Source organism: Schistocerca serialis, chromosome 4 (genome assembly GCF_023864345.2).
Source record: "Schistocerca serialis cubense isolate TAMUIC-IGC-003099 chromosome 4, iqSchSeri2.2, whole genome shotgun sequence".
NCBI classification, from domain to species: Eukaryota; Metazoa; Arthropoda; class Insecta; order Orthoptera; family Acrididae; genus Schistocerca; species Schistocerca serialis.
Genome location: NC_064641.1, coordinates 689,839,020 through 689,865,240, shown reverse-complemented (window position 1 = coordinate 689,865,240; position 26,221 = coordinate 689,839,020).

The following is a 26,221-nucleotide window of genomic DNA, read 5'->3' as shown; positions in this document are numbered from 1 at the left end:
TCCATCATGAAAAGCCATCCTGTGCGTACATATCGACAAGCTGATGGCGGCCCAGACACACCGAGAGTTTCTTTTTCTTGTCTTCGTGCTTGTCAACCCCTACCTTGGTCAGCAGGTCCGACGGATATCTTCCTAACTGAGAAAGTTTGGTGCATTACGAGCAGGGCACGCCAACCAGCTCGGGAGTTTGGCGATGTGACGCGGTAGTTGGGCAGAATTTGGCACGATATCCCTCAACAGGACGTCCAATAATATTGTCTATCACTGCCAAGCCGAATTATTACGTGCACAAAGTACAGAGGTGGACCAATGCGTTATTGACTTAATGAATTTGTACAGCATATTGTAAGTAGGCTGTTTAGCTTTTTATGTTGGTAACGCCAAGTAGCGGTGACTGCTCTGTGTGCAGTCTGTGGCTGGTTGGACTCGTTGTTGTAAGTTATTCGCCAGTGTACTGTTGGTCAGTTGGATGTGAACAGCCAGTATCTTTGGGCAGTTGGAGGAGAGCCGCCAGCAGTGGTGGATGTGGGGAGAGAGATACCAGAGTTTTGATATGTTAATATGAGCGGACGATCTGGACGTGTGTCCGTCAGGAAAAGAAATTTGTTAATCTGGATATCACGAATATATATACTACTGGCCATTAAAAATTCTACACTAAGAAGAAATGCAGATGATAAACGGGTATTCATTGGACAAATATATTATACTAGAACTGACATGTGATTACATTTTCACGCAATTTGGGTGCATTGATCCTGAGAAATCTGTGCCCAGAACAACCCGCTCTGGCCGTAATAACGCCCTTGATATGTCTGGGCATTGAGTCAAACAGAGCTTGGATGGCGTGTACAGGTACAGCTGCCCATGCAGCTACAACACGGTACCACAGTTCATCAAGAGTAGGGACTGGCGTATTGTGACGAGCCAGTTGCTCGGCCATCATTGACCAGACGTTTTCAATTGGTGAGAAATCTGGAGAATGTGCTGGCCAGGGCAGCAGTCGAACATTTTCTGTATCCAGAAAGGCCCGTACAGGACCTGCAACATGCGGTCTGCATTATCCTGCTGAAATGTAGGATTTGGCAGGGATCGAATGAAGGGTGGAGCCACGGGTCGTAACACATCTGAAATGTAGCGTCCACGATTCAAAGAGCCGTCAATACTAACAAGAGGTGACCGAGACGTGTAACCAATGGCACCCCATACCATCATGCCGGGTGATACGCCAGTATGGCGATGACGAATACACGCTTCCAATGTACGTTCACCGCGATGTCACCAAACACGGATGCGACCATCATGATGCTGTAACAGAACCTGGGTTCATGCGAAAAAATGATGTTTTGCCATTCGTGCACCCAGGTTCGTCGTTGAGTACACCATCGCAGGCGCTCCTGTCTGTGATACAGCGTCAAGGGTAACCGCAGCCACGGTCTCCGAGCTGATAGTCCATGCTCCTGCAAACGTCGTCGAACAGTTCGCGCAGATGGTTTTTGTCTTGCAAACGTCCCCATCTGTTGACTCAGGGATCGGGACGTGGCTGCACGCTCCGTTACAGCCGTGCGAATAAGATGCCTATCATCTCGACTGCTAGTGATACGAGGCCGTTGGGATCCAGCACGGCGTTCCGTATTACCCTCCTGAACCCACCGATTCAATACTCTGCTAACAGTCATTGGATCTCGACCAACGCGAGCAGCAATGTTCCGATACGATAAACTGCAATCGCGATAGGCTACAATCGGACCTTTATCAAAGTCGGAAACGTGATGGTACGCATTTCTCCTCCTTACACGAGGCATCACAACAACGTTTCACCAGGCAACACCGGTCAACTGCTGTTTGTGTATGAGAAATCTGTTGGAAACTTTCCTCATGTCAGCACGTTGTAGGTGTCGCTACCGACGCCAACCTTGTGTGAACGCTCTGAAAACTAATCATTTGCATATCACAGCATCTTCTTCCTGTCGGTTAAATTTCGCGTCTGTAGCAGGTCATCTTCGGGGTGTAGCAATTTTAATGGCCAGTAGTGTATATAGAATTATTTAGCTAGCAGTATTGGCGCTCGCTGTATTGCAGTAGTTCGAGTAACGAAGATTTTTGTGAGGTAAGTGATTCATGAAGAGCACAGGTAATTGTTAGTCAGGGCAATTCTTTTGTTGGGATACTGAAATTCAGATTTCGTTGCGCTAAAATATTGTGTATCAGTTTAGAAATGATCAGAAGAAGTAAAGAGAAAACAGTCTCAGTACGTTTAGTTTCACTGTAGAGTTTGAAAACCAAGTAACGTAGAAGCTTTACCAGTACCGTCATTCTTTACATCCACAGGGGAAGTTTCAACATTATCTTGAACAGATCGTCCAGTTTTTTTCTGAAATTGTAAACATTCCTTTGTCTGAACATCTACCGATATCGAGGTATCTGTTCCGTTCAAATATTTCCTTCGTGCTTTTTAAGTGTATTTACCAGAGCACGAATATCGTTCAATGTAATGCATATATTCGACTCCTTTCAGCACGATGTGTAGGAATTTTTTTTCCATACTCACTGAAATTTATGTGTTGTATTGTATGTTAACCGGGGACCTAGAAACGACGGAGAGGCTCCGTCCCCGCCGCAGCCGCAGTGGTCCACAGCCCCACGACGACTACCACAGTCCACTTCACCCCTCCGCCACCCCACACCGGACCCAGGGTTATTGTGCAATTCGGCCCCCGGTGGACCCCCCAGGGAACGTCTCACACCGGACGAGTGTAGCCCCTATGTTTGCGTGGTATAGTAATGATGGTCTACGCGTACGTGGAGAACTTGTTTGCGCAGCAATAGCCGACATAGTGTAACTGAGGCGGAATAAGGGGAACCAGTCCAGATTCGCCGAGGCAGATGGAAAACCGCCTAAAAACCAGCCACAGACTGAAACTTCCTGGCAGATTAAAACTGTGTGCCGGACCGAGACTCGAACTCGGGACCTTTGCCTTTCGCGGGCAAGTGCTCTACCAACTGAGCTACCCAAGCACGACTCACGCCCCGTCCTGACAGCTTTTACTTCTGCCAGTACCTCGTCTCCTACCTTCCAAACTTTACAGAAGCTATCCTGCGAACCTTGCAGAACTAGCACTCCCGAAAGAAAGGATATTGCGGAGAAATGGCTTAGCCACAGCCTGGGGGATGTTTCCAGAATGAGATTTTCACTCTGCAGCGGAGTGTGCGCTGATATGAAACTTCCTGGCAGATTAAAACTGTTACCAACTGAGCTACCCAAGCACGACTCACGCCCTGTCCTCAGAGCTTTTACTTCTGCCAGTACCTCGCCTCTTACCTTCCAAACTTTACAGAAACTCTCCTGCGAGATGGAAGATTCATATCACCGCACACTCAGCTGCAGAGTGAAAATCTCATTCTGGCATCCACTGACTGGTCGGTTCACCGGACCTCCACGCAAATCCGCCGGGCGGATTCGAGGCGGGGACCAGGCGCTCCTTCCCGCCCGGAAAGCCGCACGGCCAACCGCGCGGGCAAAATTTATGTATACAAAGTGATGAGAAATGACTCAAATGGCTCTGAGCACTGTGGGACAACTGTGGTCATCAGTCCCCTAGAACTTAGAACTACTGAAAACTAGCCTAAGGACATCACACGCATCCATGCAGGATTAGAACCTGCGACCGTAGCGGTCACGCGGTTCCAGACTGTAGCGCCTAGAACCGCTCGGCCACTCCGGCCGGCAAAGTGATGAGAAAAATATAAAAATAAAATTTCGTGGGTAGTAGCTTAATACCTAGAGTCTGTATGCTTCCGCTTTCACGCGAGGCGCAGAACCTGCAACTTGTTGAAGGTGGTAGTTGGCTGCACGTCCGCAGTGCCGGTTATAATTATGACAGTGCGTCTGCTATTTACTTTTGCCTCGCGCCGCGGTAATAGCGCCGGCTGTAAACCAGGCGTTGCCTCCGCGTCCAGAGCTGGCTGGCGACCAGGGCAGGCGGGGAGACCAGGGGGAACCGGCCAGGCCGCTCCGGCGCGCCCAGTGGCTCACAGCACAGCTGCGCCGCTGGCGTCGCCTGCCAATTTCTGTTCCCCAGTGATGTGCCGGACCGCGGAATTCTGCGAGCTAAAACTGTCCACGCGTTTCGAAACGCTGCACAGTGCAACTCTGTTACAAGCCTCAGAAATATGGAGCAGCTGAAATCATAATACACCCCACGTGGAGAACTTGGTGACACTTAAAATCACACGGTTCACATACAAGACCGTGGAGAGCATCGTGCAGGCCTTCCTTGCCCTCCAGCTAGCCATAGAGGATTTCTATCTGACGCTCCAGATCGAACGCAATAACTTAATTTCCTGGTGTAAAATCTGGACTTACCCATCGTTTCTGTTAGCCGACTTCCATGTTTTCATAATCATCCCACCCATCTTAGGAACGCAGTAAAATACCTTAAAGTAACCTGGCTCCCCATTTCGTAATCATCCAGGAATAGGTGCACAACAGACTAATAAAAATAAATCTGCTGACAGGCAGAACAGGTGTCTTACATACTCTACTCCTACAAAAGCCTTATCCGTTCCCTTGTTACTTTCAAAAAAAATGTAGCTTGGAACACTGCACGCTTAAAACATTACCACTGTGAACAAGATCCATCCATCCTGTCTCATCTTCTGTATCCATCTCGCTCATCCCTCTAAATAAATTCTTTGCTCTCTGCAAATACATCAGATAAAATCGAAGTTCAAAACACAAAGATGTCACCAATTGTAAGTGGGCTGTTTAGGTTTTTATGTTGGTAACGCCACGTAGCACTCTGTATGAAAATCACTGACTGTGTTGTGTGCATTCTGTGGCTGGTTGGCATTGTTGGAATATTTGCTATTGTAGTGTTGGGCAGTTGGATGAGGACAGCGCGTAGCGTTGCGCAGTTGGAAGTGAGTCGCCAGCAGTGGTGGATGTGGGGAGAGAGATGCCAGAGCTTTGAGAGCGGACGATCTGGACGTGTGTCCGTCAGAAAAGCGAAATTACATTGTTTGCTCTCCATCAAAATCTTTCATTAGCTAACTATGCCTATCAGTAGTTAGTGCCTTCAGTAGTTAGAATATTTTATTTAGCTGGCAGTGTTGGCGCACGCTGTATTGCAGTAGTTTGAGCAACGAAGATTTTTGTGAGGTAAGTGATTCATGAAAGGTATAGGTTACTGTTAGTCAGGGCCATTCTTTTCTAGGGATTATTGAAAGTCAAACTGCGTTGCGCAAAAAAAAAGAAAAAAAAGAAAAGAAAAAAAAAATTGTGTGTCACTTTACTGTTGATCAGAATAAGTAAAGAGAGAAATGTCTGAGTATGTTCAGTTTCGCTCAGCTGTTTGAAAATCAAATAACGTAAGAGGTTTACCAGCACTGTCATTTATAAATTTTTGTAAGGGGATGTTTCACAATGGTCTCCAAATCTGGGTTGGCCACTTCTCCCCCTCTGCTCCCTAGACGTCCATGCCCACTACATCCCACGCAAAGAAAACTGAGCCGGCCGCGGTGGTTTAGCGGTTCTAGGCGTTCAGTCCGGAACCGCGCGACTGCTACGGTCGCAGGTTCGAATCCTGCCTCGGGCATGGATGTGTGTGATGTCCTTAGGTTAGTTAGGTTTAACTAGTTCTAAGTTCTAGGGAACTTACGACCTCAGAAGTTGAGTCCCGTAGTGATCAGAGCCATTTGAACCATTTGAAAGAAAACTGAACGGGCTCCCTGAACATAACGCAAAATAGCGTGCTGACATCCATTCCCTCCCTGTCTCCTGACCCTTGCTCTACCCTGTTCCAGCCTCCTAACCCAACATCTTAGCCGATCTCCCTCAGACACTACGATTCATCCATTGCCGCTCATTCCATTATCCTGTTTCCATACTCTTGCAGTGCTCACTTAGTGGTGGCTTATTGACTGGCCCAAGCAGCATCGTCATCTACGTCAAACAATATACTACCAGCCGCAACATGGCTGTCTGTGGTTTTTATTCTATCATTATAAGAAATATTTTTTTGTTTATTTTATACTGCGTGTCGATTTGTTAATATCATTAGCCTGAGAAGCAGCAATTTGACTGTTCCAGCCTACATTCTCCTCAATCCCCACCTGTCATATAGGGGGGAGGGGGGGGGGGAAATGAAGTAGACAATAAAGAAACTAATTTAATTGATCGACGAGGCATATCGATCACACATATGTTGAGCAAGTCATTGTCATTATTCTCCCAGAGACACTAATAGATACACATACATACACGGGGCGTTCGAATTCTTGTCCTAGAACGAAATTAAAAATACCTCCAATCTTCCAGTTCAGATTCAGGTTTACGCGAGGTTCTCCTTCGTTGAAAGTTACAGATCGGTACTGGAATTTCGTTCCCAGATATTTGCAATTGGGAATCATTCTGCTCCAATCCTAGCTTGTAATAGTCTGAAATGATAATTAACATTTCCGAAAGAACAGATACCATATTCATATAGTTAAGGCTAACCAGCCATCGACCTTCTTCTTCTGTGCTGGATGCACACGCATTGCCCGAATTCTTACGGGACTCAGTAAGATTGTCTTCCCCGAGTAATGAGTGTTATGGACAGGGGCACTACGAATGTAGTGTGTGGACATTACGTTGGGAATCTGGGTCTCACGGGGAGCGTGCAAGGGATAAATCCCTGCAGTCGCACTATCCTCTGTGCCCTCGGTGGCTCGGATGGATAGAGCGTCTCCCATGTAAGCAGGACATCCCGGGTTCGAGTCTCGGTCGGGGCACACATTTTCAACTGTCCCGTTGATGTATATCAACGCCTGTCGACAGTTTAGGGTCTTGATTTAATTATTTGATTTTAATAGAGCTGCATGGTCACCGATCGTATTTGTTCTTTCGGGCATGTCCGAAGGAACAGATACCATCTTTATACATGTAATAGTCTCGTTGAGCAACAGACAGAAGCAGGAGCAGTACCCCAGAACGTTCACCTCTTGTCGTAACCGCCTCCGACAGCGACATGGAATTATTGCAGCTGTCGGAGATCGAACGTCACTCGCGGACCTCACCACCAGAGGCGCCACTATCAACGAGCGTTCACCGAAACCGGCGCTCTCCGACCTCTCGTCACATCACGTGGCGGACAGAGGCCTTCAACGGCCGAGTATGGCCCGGTACCGGGGGATTTCAGTTATGTTTGTGTGGCCGGAAGACTCGGTTTTGTACCCGAAAGCATATACCCACCCATATCCACACGACTTCCGACTCAGACACATTTTATTTGATGGTTATGCTCTTTTGCCTGTAATCCCAAGAAGCTTTGTAAATTGCTGAAAATAACAATAGAAAAGTACGTAATGTGTTTACAAACTATGTAGGGATAAATAACAGAACTCGAAAGCAAATACGAGAAAATTCCAGCATTCTCTGTAGCAGGGTGAAGATAAACACTTTCGTATGTGTTTACGAACCTTCAACATCGCAGAGCGTCAGCAATCGTTGGTTAATATATTAAAAAACTAAAAACCCCACCTCGTTTGCGAAAAAAGCACCTAGTGTTAAGTGTTAACCCAGGTTTCGGCGTAGATAGCTACACCTTCTTCAGAACAACAATAAAACCCACAAGTGCCTAAGAAGACCTTTGTCAATGATTAAAAAAACCATCATAGCTATACATTTATAAACGAAAAAGAAAAGGAAAACACAAACAGCACATATGCACAAAGTCAAAACCACTACTTAACTTAATGGTGTACGCTCCACCTCACACCGGCGGCCGGGGTGGCCGAGCGGTTCCAGGCGCTACAAAAAAATGGCTCTGAGCACTATGGGACTCAACTGCTGTGGTCATAAGTCTCCTAGAACTTAGAACTACTTAAACCTAACTAACCTAAGGACAGCACACAACACCCAGCCATCACGAGGCAGAGAAAATCCCTGACCCCGCCGGGAATCGAACCCGGGAACCCGGGCGTGGGAAGCGAGAACGCTACCGCACGACCACGAGATGCGGGCCCAGGCGCTACAGTCTGCAACAGCGCGACCGCTACGGTCGCAGGTTCGAATCCTGCCTCGGGCATGGATGTGTGTGACGTCCTTAGGTTAGTTAGGTTTAGGTAGTTCTAAGTTCTAGGGGACTGATGACCTCAGATGTTAAGTTCCATAGTGGTCAGAGCCAGCCACCCACCTCACACCGGCCTATGTTCGATGGGCCATGACCCGCCTTAAACTACAGCTACAAACGGTCGCTCACTTACAAGCCTGACCCGCTATCTATGCACGTGCGCAACACAAGGGAAGTTACTTGAATGCGCATGCACATATGAATACGAGAAAATTTATACATTGGTGGGGGCTGAATAGCCCATATATTCACAACTGTGGATCAACGTATATAAAAAAAATGAAATGGGTAGAACAAGAGACGAGCTAATATATAGAGACAAAACGTGAGGTGTTCAACGTGCTAAAATCACCTTTATCGCCGGCCGGTGTGGCCGAGCGGTTCTAGGCGCCTCAGTCTGGAACCACGCGACCGCTACGGTCGCAGGTTCGAATCCTGCCTCGGGCATGGATGTGTGTGATGTCCTTAGGTTAGTTAGGTTTAAGTAGTTCTAAGTTCTAGGGGACTGATGACCTCAGATGTTAAGTCCCATAGTGCTCAGAGTCATTTGAACCATTTCACCTTTATCGTAAAAGGAAAATGAGGATAATAAGAAATAAGATGAACAGTTTGACCAACCGCGCTCGCCAATCAGCGCACGCATGTGAAAATCCCCAGATCATCAGATTTACAAGTATGAAGAACAAAGTAAAGGTGCGAAACCTTAAAAAAAATGTCTATTTCTTGGTAGGACTTGGTCATTGAGGATATTGTCTTTAACATGTTGCAGATGCTTAAAGATCTGCATTTCTTCCTAAACATTCAGTTTTAAGCCCTTAACCGCGGCATGAAGTAACTCGATATTAGCTGGATGGCTTGGCGCATGAGCCGTTTGCACAAGGTGTTCCACGTAAGTAGAGCTCGTTAGTACCGTCACCGCTTCTGGTAGGAATATGCTCTTTATACCTGAGACCCAGAGCTCGCCCCGTCTGCCCGATAGTAACAATCTGAGGGCGAAATATGCGAGCGCGTTTCTAAGCATTGTTGTGAGAGGTCTGCCTGCGAGAGTGGAAGCAGCGTTGCCAATTTAGCGACTTTGTCGCTAGAAATGGCGACTTTTGCCTTCGTCTTAGCCACAAAAAAAACTTTTTAGCGACAAAAATTATTTAGCGACTTATATGGCAACTTTTGGAGTACTGACGATTCAAAACTATTTTGGGCCAGTATTTTCATTAACAAAACTAAGATTTTAACTATAGAAATTGTCTGAGTCAAGTTTGTCTGAAGAAAATAAAGTTTATTTGAAGAAGAGATGCATTCAGTTTAGCCTGAAACTCATAAAAGAAATTCAACAAAGACTGCCAAGTAAAGTTACGATCCTGAAAAAAATGTCAATGCTGAGTGTTGAAGAAACACTAAAAGAGAATAAAAATAATGCTGTAGCGGATGTAGCCAAAGAACTGGGTTTTAGTAGCAATTTCATAGACTGTATGTTGCAAGAATGGCACAATATTAACTTCATTAGGTGGAATAACATTACTAACACTGTTTTATTTTGGAGTGAGATTTTGCAGTATGAAAATACCGCAGGGGAGAATCCTTTTTCTTTGATTTCACAGCTAGCAATGACTGTTCTATGCCTACCGCATTAAAATGCACAAATGGAAAGAATATTCAGTTCTATGAACATAAAAACTAAACAACGTAATAGATTATCGTTAAAGACAATTAATGCTTTGATCATATTGAGAAACCAGCTGAAGAAACAAAATAAAGATTGTGCATCTTTTGACATACCGTCAGACGTATTGGCGCTTGTTGGAACGAACAAAAGTTACCCTTTTGCGGCAAAACCAGTCGAACTGCAACATCATCTTTTGAGCGACGTTCAACCCTCTACATCAACTACAGTTCTGTCAGAGCATGAAACAGAAGAGTTAATCGATCCTCTGAGTGACGACGATGAATAGCTCACATACCGGTATGTATATATTTTGTAACCTAATTTGAGTTTTTGCTTTCTTTTGTTACAAATGTAGTTCTATATTTCAAGTATATTTGACTACTGTGATTGAAACAACAATTTATGTGTTGTGTCAATTATCATAACAAGTTTAATTAAACGTTAGCGTATTTTATATACATGTTGTTGCAAGCGATGCGTCGTTTAATTAAGACAATATAGCAATTATGTATGAGAGTTTTTATTATTTTACTCCCCCCCCCCTCCCCCACTGGCTTATTGCACCATTCACAGCACGAAATTTTCAGTACACCAAGTAAAATCAGTTTTAGCGACTTTTGATATCGAATCTAGCAACTCGGGTTTTTTAGAGTTGGCAACACTGAGTGGAAGTAGCAGTGTCGGTCGAGAGCTCGGAGACACAAGACGTGTCACGCTGCCCTCACGTCGGTGATGGCAGATCTTACCACACTCAAGGCCTCATTTCATTTATGTAGCCAGGAGAGGTTTAGATGACTTAACTACGCTCGAAGATGGAATTCAAGGTAAAATTCGCAAGCTTGGCACTAAAGCGATTGCAGAGCTAGTCTCGTGATTGTTTGTCAGAGTTCGCAATAATCCCATGATTTGCTTGTCAAATGGCTCTGAGCACTATGGAACTTAACAGATGAGCTCATCAGTCCCCTAGATCATAGAACTACTTAAACCTAACTAACCTAAGGACATCACACACATCTATGCTCGAGGCAGGATTCGAAACTGCTACCGTAGCGGTCGCGCGGTTCCAGACTGAAGCACCTAGAACCGCTCGGCCACGCCGGCTGGCGATTTGCTTGTCAGTTAAAGAAGCCTCCTTATCCTCCAAATAATAATTATTATTATCTGCATCTTATTAATAAATATGCTGTGGTTATTAAATGATAATATAACTCGGAAATTGAAGTATCTTGTTAATCTGGTACTCAGCCATTTTTGATACCTATGTCATTGTAATTGTCAATGTCTGTTATTGGTTATGGGTTATGATGACTGAAGTTTTAAATAGACTTAATTCATGATATCCCTTATCACAAGTTATTTAGTAGTTAACAGGAACCAAGCAGACTTCTTTTTATTAAATTCATTCTTATTAACAACAAGCTTTAGCCGCTGCTGCTGCAAATTGCTGTAAGTCACGTGGAAAAGGGCAGTCATGTAAAGAGTTGGGTGGAAAACTTAGTGTCAAAACAGAGACGCTGACACACTACAACATGCCATTTACTCTAATGCAGTAAATTCCGTTGCACAAGACAGGTTCTGTATCACTTGTAAAATCTTATTCAAAAACGTAGTCAGAGAGTTTAGGTATTCATTGTTACAGGTTCATTTGTTCCTGTAGTTTTTCATATTCAAATACGCAGTTAGATAGCTTATCAAAATGTTAGTTTTAAGATGTATTTTCTTCATTATGTTAACAATTAGTGTCTACTCAAGGTAAGAAACTATGACGTCGCAATAAGCTTTCGAGAGACAGCAAAGCGAGAGTGAAGAATTTTTTTCCTTTAGCATGACGCAGCTGGCCACAAGGTAGATCAAGGCCAAAAGCATTAGCGGGAGATCGTCGCTCATCTTAGGACGCTGTTACGCCTCTTTCTCTCTCTCTCTCTCTCTCTCTCTCTCTCTCTCTATATATATATATATATATATATATATATATATATATATATATCTCCATCCAAACAGGTCTTAGAAGGCCCATTGTAACCGACCGGCCGCCGTGTCATCCTCAGCCCCAAGACGTCACTGGATGCGGATATGGAGGGTCATGTGGTCAGTACACCGCTCTCCCGGCCGTATGCCAGTTTTACGATACTGGGGCCACTACTTCACAATCAAGTAGCTCCTCTGTTTGCCTCCCAAGGGTTGAGTGCGCCTCGCTTGCCAACAATGCTCGGCAGCCCAGTCTGACAGCGCTTACCTTCTGTGATCTGATGGGAACCGGTGTTATCACTGCGCAAGGCCGTTGGTACGCTGTTACCAGTTCACTTTTTTCTGTGTGTACCTACAGCGGACATGTCGTAAAAATATGTCACAGCCCTCTTTGAAGTGTCCCTTTTAAGAGAGAAACAGATTTACAACCTTGTGAAAGGAAGTGGTCGCTGTTGCCTCCATGGAAACAAAACCAATTCCTCTGTCCTTCCACTTTTAAATAAGCGATACCCATTGTTGTATTATTTGCTTAATGATAGAATCCAGCGCTTACAAAGTGATGAAATGGTATTCTCACAGATTATGAAAAGACAAGACATGTTATGTATAACATGTTATGTATAGAAATTTCCACTTGCTAAAGCATAATGCTAGTTTTCAGAACACTCCAGAAGTTGCATAATAACACTTATCAATTGTTTGAGCTGCCGGTAGGAACAGATGTGGAAAGCACAATTAAAATAACAAGATGATACCACTCCCAGAAAAGGATTAGTGTCAAGTAATACAAGAGGATTCAAAGGAATTCCTCCATATTAAAGTAAGTAAATAAAGGTAAGATGCCTTGAGGGACATTGTAGACGCCTCCAATACTAAATATTTTGTAAGAAGGTCTGTGGGAGGCACTTCGATTATTATATTATTAATGAATCGTCATTTTTGCGATGATTCTAGGTTAAACAAACTATTCTATGGAGCCATGTGATTGTCTCACATAAAATACCTCAGAAAAAAAGGAGGAAATCCAAGCAGCATATCCTATATCCACATATACAAAGCATTTGTAATGCAATATAAAATTTTGTGTCTCTTTTTTGTGTATGACGCTGCAATATGCAAAGAATTTCTTAGCCTATGAAATCTTTTTGTGTTATTTTTGTGAATAACACTGTACAATGCAGCACACTTTGATGTTTATATTAAAGCATACACTGCCCATTCATAATTACTTAATCCTCATTATATTTTATATGCTTACCTTAATTAAACCAAGAGTAGATATATTAATTAGTAATCAAACAGCTCTCATAATGCCACACATATGAGTTCTATGTACAATAATTTTACATTCATGTTAACGTATTTGTGTCTCATATGAAACAATTTTCAAACTTTCATTCATATACACTGCATGTGCAGTTACTTATTTAACTATTTTCACTTATGTTTACAGGAATATGTAAAAGTTTTTGTAAAGTTGTTACGATAAGTATTTTCTGTCCATAGAGTACCAAGTAACTGGGATCTGCCAGTGCACGAACAAATTACAAAATGCACATGCACACGTGATGTCTGCAACTATGATGTCACTTCCAATCATTGCAGCAACCAAGGAGGTCTGTCATAATGAAGGAAGTCTGCAATTATTACCTGTTCTTGAGAGGCAATCAGCGACCAATTCTGAGCTTTGTCTTCAAGAGCCACAATTACTCAGTGCTGTCTCAGTGAAAGGACACTGACAACAGAAACCACTGTGTCATCAAAAATGCAGTTTCTCCAAGTAAAGGTGTCAGTGAGGTAGACACTGTACACACTGCTGCATGATTGTACTACCCTCTGTGTTGAGGTGTTAGTGATGTAATGGAGAGTTCTGACATACTCCGTACATAGCCTCCCTCTCGCTTCTTTAAGAATTTGAATGGGACTTAAGTACAAATAGGACAAAAGGAGATAAATATTCTAAACATACCTCCATACACAGTTTATGACGTTGCTTCTCCTCTCATATTTCTACAAGTGTGCAAAGTGCAAAACAATACGAAACCTCTGGTGCAGTGAACATTCCCTTTTTTTACAAAACAAAAACACTCTACATGTTTTTCTTGTTATTTTTCTAAACTTTATAGGTTGAAATTTTTCGTGTGTCAAAATGTGCCTGATTACTTATTCAAAAATGTCCCAAAACTGTCTCAAGGTTATTGAGCCAATAATGAACAATCCTTCTATCATAAATACAACTTCTACATCTTTATGTATTTTGTTTAAATATTTGCACATTTTAGTAAGGAAGAAATGCTTCACTATATTCTTTGTGAAAACAATATTTATTGTCTAACCTATACCTTTATATATACACATTTAAGAATATTTATCTCCTTTTGTCCTATTTGTACTTAAGTCCCATTCAAATTCTTAAAGAAGCGAGAGGGAGGCTATGTGCGGAGTATGTCAGAACGCTCCATTACACCGAAAGCAATATAGCCAGCTTAAGACTATTCTTTGCATTACGTAAGCACTCAGATATCCATAGTAACAATCTGTGGGCGAAACATGGGAGCGCAATTCTAAATATTGTTGTGAGACGAGGTCTGTCTGCGAGAGTGGAAGTATTAGTGTCGATCCAGAGCTTGGAGACAGAAGACGTGTCACGCTGCGCTCACGTCGGTGATGGCAGATCTTACCACATCAAGGCCTGATTTCATTAATATGGCCGGGAGAGATTAAGACGGCTTAAGTACCATAGAAGACGGTATTCAAGTTAAAATTCGCAAGCATAGCGCAAAAGAAATTGCAGGGTTAGGTTTCGTGATTGTTGGTCAGAGTTTGCAATAATTACATGTTTTGCTTGTCACTTAAAAGAGCTTCCCCATCCTCCAAATAATAATTATTATTCACCGCAGTTAATTAATAAATATGCTGTGGTTATTAAATGTTAATGTAACTTGGAAATTGTAATAACTTGTTAATCTGGCACTCAGCCATTATTGATACTTATTGCATTGTAACTATCGTTGTCTATTATTGGTTTTGGGTTATGATGATCCTGAAGTTTTAAATAGACTTAATTTATGAAATCCTTTCCCACAAGTTGTTCAGTAGTTAATAGGAAGCAGACTCCTTTTTATTAAATTCATTCTTAGTAACAATAAGCTTTAGCCGCTGCTGCTGCATGCTACAGCGAAATGCTGTAAACCACGTGGAAAAGGGCAGTCACCTAAAGAGTTGAGTAGTAAACTTAGGGGCAGTACAGAGACGCTGACACACCATAACATGCCATGTCCTCCAATGCAGTAAATTCCATTGCACAAGCCAGATTCTGTATCACTTGTAAATTCTTGTTCATAAACGTAGTCAGAGAGTTTAGGTATTCATTGTTACAGGTTCATTTGTTCCTTTAGATTTTCATATTCAAATACGTAGTCAGATAGCTTATCCAAATGCTAGTTTTAAGTTTTTCATGTAACGATCTCTTCAGGGCTTAAATGACAGTGAAACTGACATTCATACAACACGCACTCAGTGTTATGTAGGTTAGATTCCGTTTACTGATAGCTCAGGTTGCTTGTCGAGTCGATTTTCACTGACGAACATAGGCATATTTGTTATACACATATACTAATTTCATACATTTTACAAGTTCTCGATGGCAGTTTTTCATTATTTCAAACCCGTACACACCACTGGGAATACCCCCCCCCCCCCCCCCCCCAAAGCGTTGCGTTATACCCGCGTAAGATTCAGAGCAATACTGTATGTAGGACATTTCTCCTGTTTCAATTTGTCTATTTATGGTGAAACTGTTTTAGAAAAAGTACCAAATTTCAGAGGAGGTCATTGTCCACTACATCTACTTTTAATATGTTGCTGTTTCACTACAGTATCTCTTTCATCTGTTCTGACACAAGATTGACTCCAACACGGTTACTTTTGAATCAAACGAGTCACATTCCTGGTGCAGTAACATTTCTTGTTTTAACATTTCACATGTGCTACAAATTTTTTTTCAAATCGATATTTTTTTAATCAGTTCACAAAGGCCTCTCCCCAACCAATAATCTGTATCGAATGTGTGGCCGTAGATCGTTGCCTATGCATGGGCAAAATATCACTTTCTTTAGTGCCGTTTTAAGTCACTCGCTATATTAGACTCCTGACCGTCACGTACAATGGTATCGAGAAGTGTTCTTCGATTATCCCCTGAAGTGAAAAGTGAAGAGGCAGCTCCTGTAAAATAGCTACTCCTATCTTGGGCTCGTCTACAAAGAAATGTGTAAAAAGTAGTCCGTTCATAGCGAAACACGTCTCGTTAACGTAAGGAACTGACGCTGTAGCGTAGCGTAGTTCTCTAAAATCGTCTGTCCACATATACGTGCTGGCTGAGCATCCACTTTGTCTGATTCCTGCAATAATTTCCGGAGAATCAGTTTCTTCTTGCAATTTCTGCAGTGTTAGTAAGAGTTCGGTAAATTGTCATAGGGTGACGTGCACGTTCTTTGGAGTTCACCTTTCGGGCGCTGTTGCTCTCACGGTGACAGCCTCCTGGGTGAGAACGAATTCTCGCCTATCCACAGATTGTGATATATGTACGTCTAGTTCTACATACTGCACAAAGGCTTTCTTCAACCATCGTCAACTTCCAATGGCGCAGATACAAAACTGCAAAAAGAGTAAATGGTTCAAAATTAATGTCGATAATACTCAGACAACTGCATGTCTCTATTCATACCCCACGTGATCACGATTAAATCTGAGTCAGCATTAACAGGTAATTCATGTGTGTTTCATCTGTTTTAACATGCTCTTCCTTTGTTGGTAAACGCTTTTTTCCGCAGAATTTAGAGTCAAAGCGCCTATCAAATTCCCATTACCCGATGATGACTCGTGTTAGTACGTGCTTGCATTTCACGCAACGAACAAACCCTGGAAGAATAACGTCGTCTCACTTTTCAGTATATAAAAATGTCCTTGATACATTAAAATTGTTCAGAATTTTGCTTTTGGCCTCGGACTTCGATTTTTGAGAGGTGTTAACTCTCTCTTCTTAATATGATTACCCTCCACTTGCAAACTGGATAACGCAGCCATTGCTTCTCACTGTTAGTAGAGTCTAAAGTAAAGTTATTGGAATAACAAAAATAATAAAAGAAACACCAAGAGTGTAAACAAATGACGTAAGAATCGCCAACTGATGAACACTGCGCGAAAAAAAAGGCACTTATCCGTGGCGGTGGACACCGTGGAGCATTTTCTCCGTTACATAACCGCAAAAACCCGAAATATGCGAATGGACGAGCAGCGCGCCCACTGTTTCTTCAACACACAGCGCTGAACGATGTAACATTTCGACAGCCATTTCGACCGTACCCGCTCAGACCCATATATATCCGAGAGATCCGCCTCTTGTGCATAGTCGACGGTAAACAGGGTGCATTGCTGATCATAAGACTCGACGCGGCGGGCTGCATAACTAGTGGCGTAGCCGGCCCTAACCGTACCATGCAGACCAGTAGCCTGCGGGTAACTGTACGTTTCAGCCCGGAGCGATAATTCTTTCATAGGATTGTGTTCGCGGAACATTAAATACACTTGCCGCCATATTACAACCCATGGTTATGAATTAGGACTTCGCTGAACTTAATTTCCAGTCTGCTTAATCCTCTCTGTGTTACGTCCGTAATATTTGTACTTGGAGTAAACTTGCATCTGTACAGTGTCTGTGTGCTCAGCTCAACAAACTGTGCTCATAATTACGCTCTAGAATCTTTTTAATGATTGTTTTTAACTGCATCTCTCAAAAAGCTAAACCCTCAAGAGAATTTTTTTACTAGCTTAAATTTAGAACGGATTCTTCCTTCAGAAGGGTTTGTTGTACACCTTCCTCCAACTAACAGGTGCTATTTTCCTTCAGTAACGATGGCCTTACTCTGTAAAATTTCATTAGGCATATGCGACCATCGTCAGTTATATAGCAATCCAGTGGGCCCATTAGGAAGGGGGGGGGGGGGGGTTTACACGTGGCGACGCTAGTGCCAGGACAATATCAATTAGGTATTGTTCTTGGCACGGATTTTGCACTGTGCAGGTTGGTAGCGAATTGAACTGACTGAGCCTGCCTACTCTTAGAACGCTGCGGCATCGTTTATAATACACCTGTCGAACGCGTCGTTTTTCTTTTTTTCTTTTTTCTTTTCAGCGCAACCAGTGTAAAGCTTTGTTGTAAACGTTTAAGTATTACCGGAGCGCTTGCCTGGAACACACAAACTCTCATAATGAGAAACTGAATTTGTTAATGATTATAAGATTTATGAAAAAAAACTATGTAAAGTAAACATTCTAACTAGTACTTTCTTATCTCACTTCTTATCCTTTTACTCATTTTTTGTATAGCACTGACATGAAAATTTCATTTCAAATGTAATCGTTTCTGTTTTTGTTGTTTAAAATATATTATGGTACTCTATGATGATCTGACTTATAATGACACAATATTGTCCCGCTATTACGTGCTCACACATGATTAATGAGAAGCTTAATGACTGATTAACAAAATTTATGTAGAAAAAACTAAATGCATTTACGCATCTGCATTTCCTTTTGTATTTCTTCAGACATTCCTTTATTTTGTCTGCCTTCAGGAAAAAACTTATGAAATGTGGGTCTTGTGTAACATCGAAAATACGGATAAAATACCTTCTGCACCATCCAAAATTTTCGTCGTTTAATATCCTTTGATAACTTGCACTATACTTTTGATTCTGAAGCTGTATTACAGAAACTATATGTTATACATAATCAATTTACTAGTGCATTTATTTTTGACTGTATGTAAATTATTGTAATTATAAATAAAATATAGTAGGTTGTTGGGTAATAGCCAAGAGATCTTTATCGAAATACACTCCTGGAAATGGAAAAAAGAACACATTGACACCGGTGTGTCAGACCCACCATACTTGCTCCGGACACTGCGAGAGGGCTGTACAAGCAATGATCACACGCACGGCACAGCGGACACACCAGGAACCGCGGTGTTGGCCGTCGAATGGCGCTAGCTGCGCAGCATTTGTGCACCGCCGCCGTCAGTGTCAGCCAGTTTGCCGTGGCATACGGAGCTCCATCGCAGTCTTTAACACTGGTAGTATGCCGCGACAGCGTGGACGTGAACCGTATGTGCAGTTGACGGACTTTGAGCGAGGGCGTATAGTGGGCATGCGGGAGGCCGGGTGGACGTACCGCCGAATTGCTCAACACGTGGGGCGTGAGGTCTCCACAGTACATCGATGTTGTCGCCAGTGGTCGGTGGAAGGTGCACGTGCCCGTCGACCTGGGACCGGACCGCAGCGACGCACGGATGCACGCCAAGACCGTAGGATCCTACGCAGTGCCGTAGGGGACCGCACCGCCACTTCCCAGCAAATTAGGGACACTGTTGCTCCTGGGGTATCGGCGAGGACCATTAGCAACCGTCTCCATGAAGCTGGGCTACGGTCCCGCACACCGTTAGGCCGTCTTCCGCTCACGCCCCAACATCGTGCAGCCCGCCTCCAGTGGTGTCGCGACAGGCGTGAATGGAGGGACGAATGGAGACGTGTCGTCTTCAGCGATGAGAGTCGCTTCTGCCTCGGTGCCAATGATGGTCGTATGCGTGTTTGGCGCCGTGCAAGTGAGCGCCACAATCAGGACTGCATACGACCGAGGCACACAGGGCCAACACCCGGCATCATGGTGTGGGGAGCGATCTCGTACACTGTCCGTACACCACTGGTGATCGTCGCGGGACACTGAATAGTGCACGGTACATCCAAACCGTCATCGAACTCATCGTTCTACCATTCCTAGACCGGCAAGGGAACTTGCTGTTCCAACAGGACAATGCACGTCCGCATGTATCCCGTGCCACCCATTGTGCTCTAGAAGGTGTAAGTCAACTACCCTGGCCAGCAAGATCTCCGGATCTGTCCCCCATTGAGCATGTTTGGGACTGGATGAAGCGTCGTCTCACGCGGTCTGCACGTCCAGCACGAACGCTGGTCCAACTGAGGCGCCAGGTGGAAATGGCATGGCAAGCCGTTCCACAGGACTACATCCAGCATCTCTACGATCGTCTCCATGGGAGAATAGCAGCCTGCATTGCTGCGAAAGGTGGATATACACTGTACTAGTGCCGACATTGTGCATGCTCTGTTGCCTGTGTCTATGTGCCTGTGGTTCTGTCAGTGTGATCATGTGATGTATCTGACCCCAGGAATGTGTCAATAAAGTTTCCCCTTCCTGGGACAATGAATTCACGATGTTCTTATTTCAATTTCCAGGAGTGTATATCGACAGCAATGGCGAAATGGTGGTTGCTATGCGATTGTTTCTCTTTGCGCATAGAGAGTCTCGGTCGCGTTGCGAGTAGAGAGGCAGCTTGAGTCTTGAAAGAGTGCGGAAGTGTTTGTGGAGCGCTGCCGCCGCCGCGGTGTGCAGCTATGCTCGCGCCAGATTTTTTAACCAGCGGGTATTGAGAGCACGATAGAAGTGGACAGGTGGAGGAACCTGCAATTCCAACTGTTGCCAATCCGATAATTATCTGTAGCTCTGGAGACGACTCGGGGTTCTCATCGAACGGCAGAAGCAGCAGCGACAATAGCAGCTCAGCATTGTCGTCGGCTACATTTTTCGTCGTCCGTACAGATACAACATCGGAACACTGTTTGCTGAAAAATTATAAACTAACATCGACATTTCCCAGCAAAATTTCTTTCACAAAGTATGAATAACTTGAATAATAACTTGCAGTAGTTAAAACTTGTAAGGCACCTGAGTTGTCATCGCCCTCAGACATTATTGCCGTGCATGTTCCCTTCCCTTTCCATGCAGTCACCGAGTATCATAAGAATATGAAAATTGATTAAATATTTATTGCCATTTTTGTGTGTTTGCTAATGATCAGTTTCAGTCTAAATTTTCTGCCTCAATAATTGTTCAGACCTGTATATCATGACAGAGGCTACTTAAAGTAAGGTATAATTTCACTGGCAATACTACTAACTAAATGTACATTACAAATTAGATGTGTGCAACTTCATTTGTTCTGTAGTTAGCTTAGTGAGTGACTTCTTCTGGCTTGGTATGTATTTTATTGTTGTTATATTAAAAGTAAAACAAATTGTTATTTGATTAAAGTAAATTCAGTTCAATCTTTCAATAATCAAAACTAAATTGCTTGCCTTTATCTAAATTTAGCATTACGTTACACTGAGATTACTGAAAGTTTTTTCTTTTTTTTAGCATAACAAAGTTTAAGTTAAGCCAGTCATTCAATTAAAGAGTAACTTCATTTAATTTTAGTTTCGAAATTTAGTATTTCAGAATAAGTTACTGCAAACCGAGTGCTTCCTGATTCACTTATTTTCTCGTGAACTCTTGTGCTGTGGAAAAGCGTGACAACCTTCTGTTGCCACGCCTGTGAATATTTGCTTAAATTTCTTTACCATTACCTTTCTCAAGATTCTGGAGATTCTTTGCCTTTGCGGGATGGCGACCGTTTAATTAGCCCTTTTTTAGTTCATCAGTGTTTTGTTTGTGTTATCAGTGATTTTTTAGTAAATGTTCCATTGTACATTTTTTCTCCCCCGTGTGGCTCAGGAGCGATTGCACTATACTCCAGCCATTTCAAAATTATCATCAGTATTCAGCTAAAATTTAGAATAGATTCTTCCTTCAGAAGGGTCTGTTGTGCACTTTCTTCTAACTAACCAGTGTCATTTTCCTTTGGTAACAATAGCCTTGTATTGTATTGTATATTAAACTGGGGACCTAGAAACGACGCGACCTAGAGGCTCCGTCCCACCCTAGGCCTCAGTGGTTAACAACCCCACAACAGGCCACAGCAACCGACCCACCCCACCTCCGCCCCACACCGAGCCCAGCGTTATTGTGCATCTCGGCTCCCAGTGGAGCATCCCACCCCCCCCCCCCCCGCCACCCCCCACCACCCCCTGGGAACATCTAATACCAGACGAGTGTAACCACAAATGTTTGTGTGGTAGAATAATTATAGTGTACCCATACATGGACACGCTGTTTGCGCAGAAATCGCAGACACAGCGTAACTGAGGCGGAATAAGGGGAACCAGCCCGCATTCGCCGAGGTAGATGGAAAACCGCCTAAAAACCATCCACGGGTTGGTCGGCACATCGGACCTCGATACTAATCCGCCGCGCAGATTCGTGCTGGTGACCGGCACGCCTTCCCGCTCGGGAAGCAGCGCCTTAGACCGCGCAGCTAGCCGAGCTGGCTAACGATAGCCTCACTCACTGTAAAATTTCATAGGCATATGCGATCACTGTCAGTTATATCGCAATCCAGCAGGCCGAATAGGAAGGGGAAGGTTACAACATCTCCATTGTAGTTCTGAGTGCCCAATTACTCAGATATACTGGAAACTACGAATCTTCATGTAGATATAAGTACAGAGAGTAAAGAACACACCACGGAGGTAGGGAGGGGGTCACCATCCGATATGGATATTCGTACAGTGACCGCACACACTATCTGATTAAGAGTGTCTGGACAGCCCTCTGTAATGCGGAATTCACCACTAGATGTCACGAGAAATGGACTGGCCACTATAAAAGAGGAGCAGAGATACTTCTGCCAGTACCTTGTCTCCTACCTTCCAAACTTTACAGAAGCTCTCCTGCGAACCTTGTAGAACTGGCACTCCTGAAAGAAAGGATATTGCTCGCAGGAGAGCTTCTGTAAAGTTTGGAAGGTAGGAGGCGAGGTACTGGCAGAAGTAGAGCTGTAAGTACCGGGCGTGAGAGGTGCTTCGGTAGCTCAGTTGGTAGAGCACTTGCCCGCGAAAGGCATAGGTCCCGAGTTCGAGTCTCGGTCGGGCACACAGTTTTAATCTGCCAGGAAGTTTCATATCAGCGCACACTCCGCTGCAGAGTGAAAATCTCATTCTGGAAACATCCCCCAGGCTGTGGCTAAGCCATGTCTCCGCAATATCCTTTCTTTCAGAAGTGCTAGTTCTGCAAGGTTCGCAGGAGAGCTTCTGTAAAGTTTGCAAGGTAGGAGACGAGGTACTGGCAGAAGTTAAGCTGTGAGTACCGGGCGTGAGTCGAGCTTCGGTAGCTCAGTTGGTAGAGCACTTGCCCGCGAAAGGCATAGGTCCCGAGTTCGAGTCTCGGTCGGACACACAGTTTTGATCTGCCAGGAAGTTTCAATAAATGAACCTATCGAAAGGTTACCGATCATGCTGCACCAAACACTTATGGCAAATCGAACTTTGAAATTGCTATCCACTGAAGCGTGTGTATTTTCCCGTGACCATCGATGATTATCGAGTGTGCTATTTATTCCGTGTCGTGAAAACTTGGCTCCGCCAGAGAATAGTATGTATGGAAGCAAATGACTACTCTCAATTACCCAGTGACGGAATTGAAGTCGTTGGGCATTGTCGCCAAGGTGGAGATTTTGGACACGCTGTAAGCGAAATATATACAGGTTTTCCGCATGTAATGTTTCCCATACCCGTGTCTGTGGGACATTCATGCACAGGGACATTCTTCGCGTGCTCGTTCCAGGACTTCGCTCAACACTTGAGATAATTTCTTCGTGTTCTTGAAAAGTCTGTTGACGTGCATGCTCGGACGAAAAATGTCTACTCGGAAGAGAGGCTGTTGCATGCAAAGTGTGTAAGTAGGCTGTTTAGGTTTTCTTCATTGGTAACGCCATGTAGCGCTCTGTATGAAAATCAATGGCTGCACTGTGTGCAGTCTGTGGCTGGTTTGCATTGTTGTCTGCCATTGTAGTGTTGGGCAGCTGAATGTTAACAGAGCATAGCGTTGCGCAGTTGGAGGTGAGCCGCCAGCAGTGGTGGATGTGGGGAGAGAGATGGCGGAGTTTTGAAATTTGTAAGACTGGATGTCATGAACTGCTATATATATTATGACTATTAAGGTAAATACATTGTTTGTTCTCTATTACAATCTTTCATTTGCTAACTATGCCTATCAGTAGTTAGTGCCTTCCGTAGTTTGAATCTTTTATTTAGCTGGCAGTAGTGGCGCTCGCTGTATTGCAGTAGTTCGAGTAACGAAGATTTTTATGAGGTAAGTGATTTGTGAAAGGTATAGGTTAATGTTAGTCAGGGCCATTCTTTTGTAGGGATTTTTGAAGGTCAGATTGCGTTGCGCTAAAAATACTGTGTGTCAGTTTAAGCACAGTCATGTATAATTGTTCTTAGGGGTCGTTTCATATGTCGACCCTTAGCCGAGGATACCTCACTGGAATCTTCTGATTTTTTCTTGTAGTTTGTGTAATTAGTGTAGCTTTTGTTTATTGCTAGCGCGTACTTATAGAGAGAATTTCTTTTGTAGTTGTAGTTTTTCATTGTTGTACACAGTTGTGGCATGCATGTAGATTTGCACCAAGTATTTCGCAGCTGCGCTTGCAATTAACTAGATATTATTTTCAATGCTATGTTAATGTGTTTTGTTATTTTGCTCTTCAAATTGTGCTTTTCAGTGTTGTCGTGTGAAATATTGTGACAATAATGGCGTGTGAAAAACGTAATACTAGGCTTCAAAGTAAAGTGATAAATGACAGTGAAGACGAAAGCAGTGTGTTAGCGCCGCAGAGTAATGAATTAACTAATGTTCAAAGTAGTAATTTGGTAATTGTGCGTAGGGAAATGGAGCGGGCTGCAAATAATGGCGTAGACAGTGAAACAAATAGTGAACAGGGAAGCATTATCGATCGATCGGTCGGCAACAGCTCGCCTCAGGAATCCGAAATGACAGGACACAACTTGCAAATACTGCAGATTCAGGTTTTGCGTCCTCACCGTTTTCTCAAGTAAGTCAAGACACATTTTCTGCTTTTCAAAATGCGAATGTTGCCAGTGACAATGCACTGCCAAAAAGCATAGAGAAACACATTCCAGACACTAATACATTATTATTGCAACTAATGCAACAAATGGAACAAAATCAGAGACAAACACAGCAAAAGCTTCAAAAGTTAGACATCACACTTGAAGAAACACGTGAAGATTTAACTACTGAGTTACATAACATTGAATCGAAATGTCAAAAAGCCTGTAATGACGTAAATACACAAATTTGTGAGCATTTTCAACCTATTTTTTTCGCGGCATCAAAATGCATTACAGAATCATGAAGCAGCCATAAAAGAACTGCAAATTATTGTTCATGAAAATCATGAGACCTTGCAAGCTAAAATTGACTCAGTTGCATCTACCGATTCGGTTACACAACTTGCAAGAACTCAGGAAAACTTAAAGGACACAGTAGATACGATTTCAACACAAATGGAAACTCTGAAACTTGGTTCAGACAAACACACAGAGGAAATAATTTCACTATCGGGTAAAGTAGCTGAACTTTCAGATCAGTTCACTAACTTATCTACAAAGGTAGATGATGATCTGAATGACACAAGACCTGTAGCTTTCACTGACACTGAAGAATATGAACAAATTAGAAAATTCAAACAAAATCAAAATCAAATCAATACACAGTACAAAAGAGAAATCCAGGAAGTACAAGATCAGTTGGCACAAGTAATACAAGAATTACATATTTCAGAGGACACTCGCGCTCCAGTACGGGAAGAGGGACATAGAAATACGGAGCAACCACAAAATAATAACACAGGACACTTCGGAAATTATGAAAGAAATTGGCAAGACGCATTGAATTTTGAGATGGAACAATGAGCGATGTGCGACTCGCCGACATGTTGATTTTGACTATAAGCTATTCATTACTACACGTAAATTGAAAACATTTAAGAATTCTGACAACGACATTCATCCACAAGCATGGCTTCATCAATTCTCTCATTGTTTTCCTCCCAACTGGTCATTGCAGCACAGATTAGAATTTATGTGTGGCTACTTAGAGAATGAACCAGCTGTAAGAATGCGATCGGTCATTCACGATTGTCACAGTGAAGGAGAATTTTACCATGCCTTCCTCTCAGCATATTGGTCTCAAGCCACACAAGACCGAGTAAAACATGGCATCATAATGATGAAACATTTCGAACAATCTGAATTTTCCAGTCTTGTGAAATATTTTGAAGACATGTTGCACAAGAATCAGTACCTGTCAAACCCATAAAGCCCCTCAGAACTCATCCGCATTTGCTTAATCAAATTGCCTGAACATTTACGACACATAATTTTAGCAGGACGTTGCAAAGACGACATTGAAGCTTTTCAGGGACTCTTACAATAATTAGAAATTGACACTGACAATCGCGGAACGTGAAAACAAGAGCACAACAATTGCAGGTCACATCCGTCCGATTCCGCGGTGAAAGAAATAATAACTGGACACGACAAGGCTATTCTCACAACACAAATCGTGACCAAAACAGACACCACCCATATGACAACCGTTGGCAGAGTAGTAATAACTACAGGGAATGATCACCTTTCCGTAGTAATGAATATGA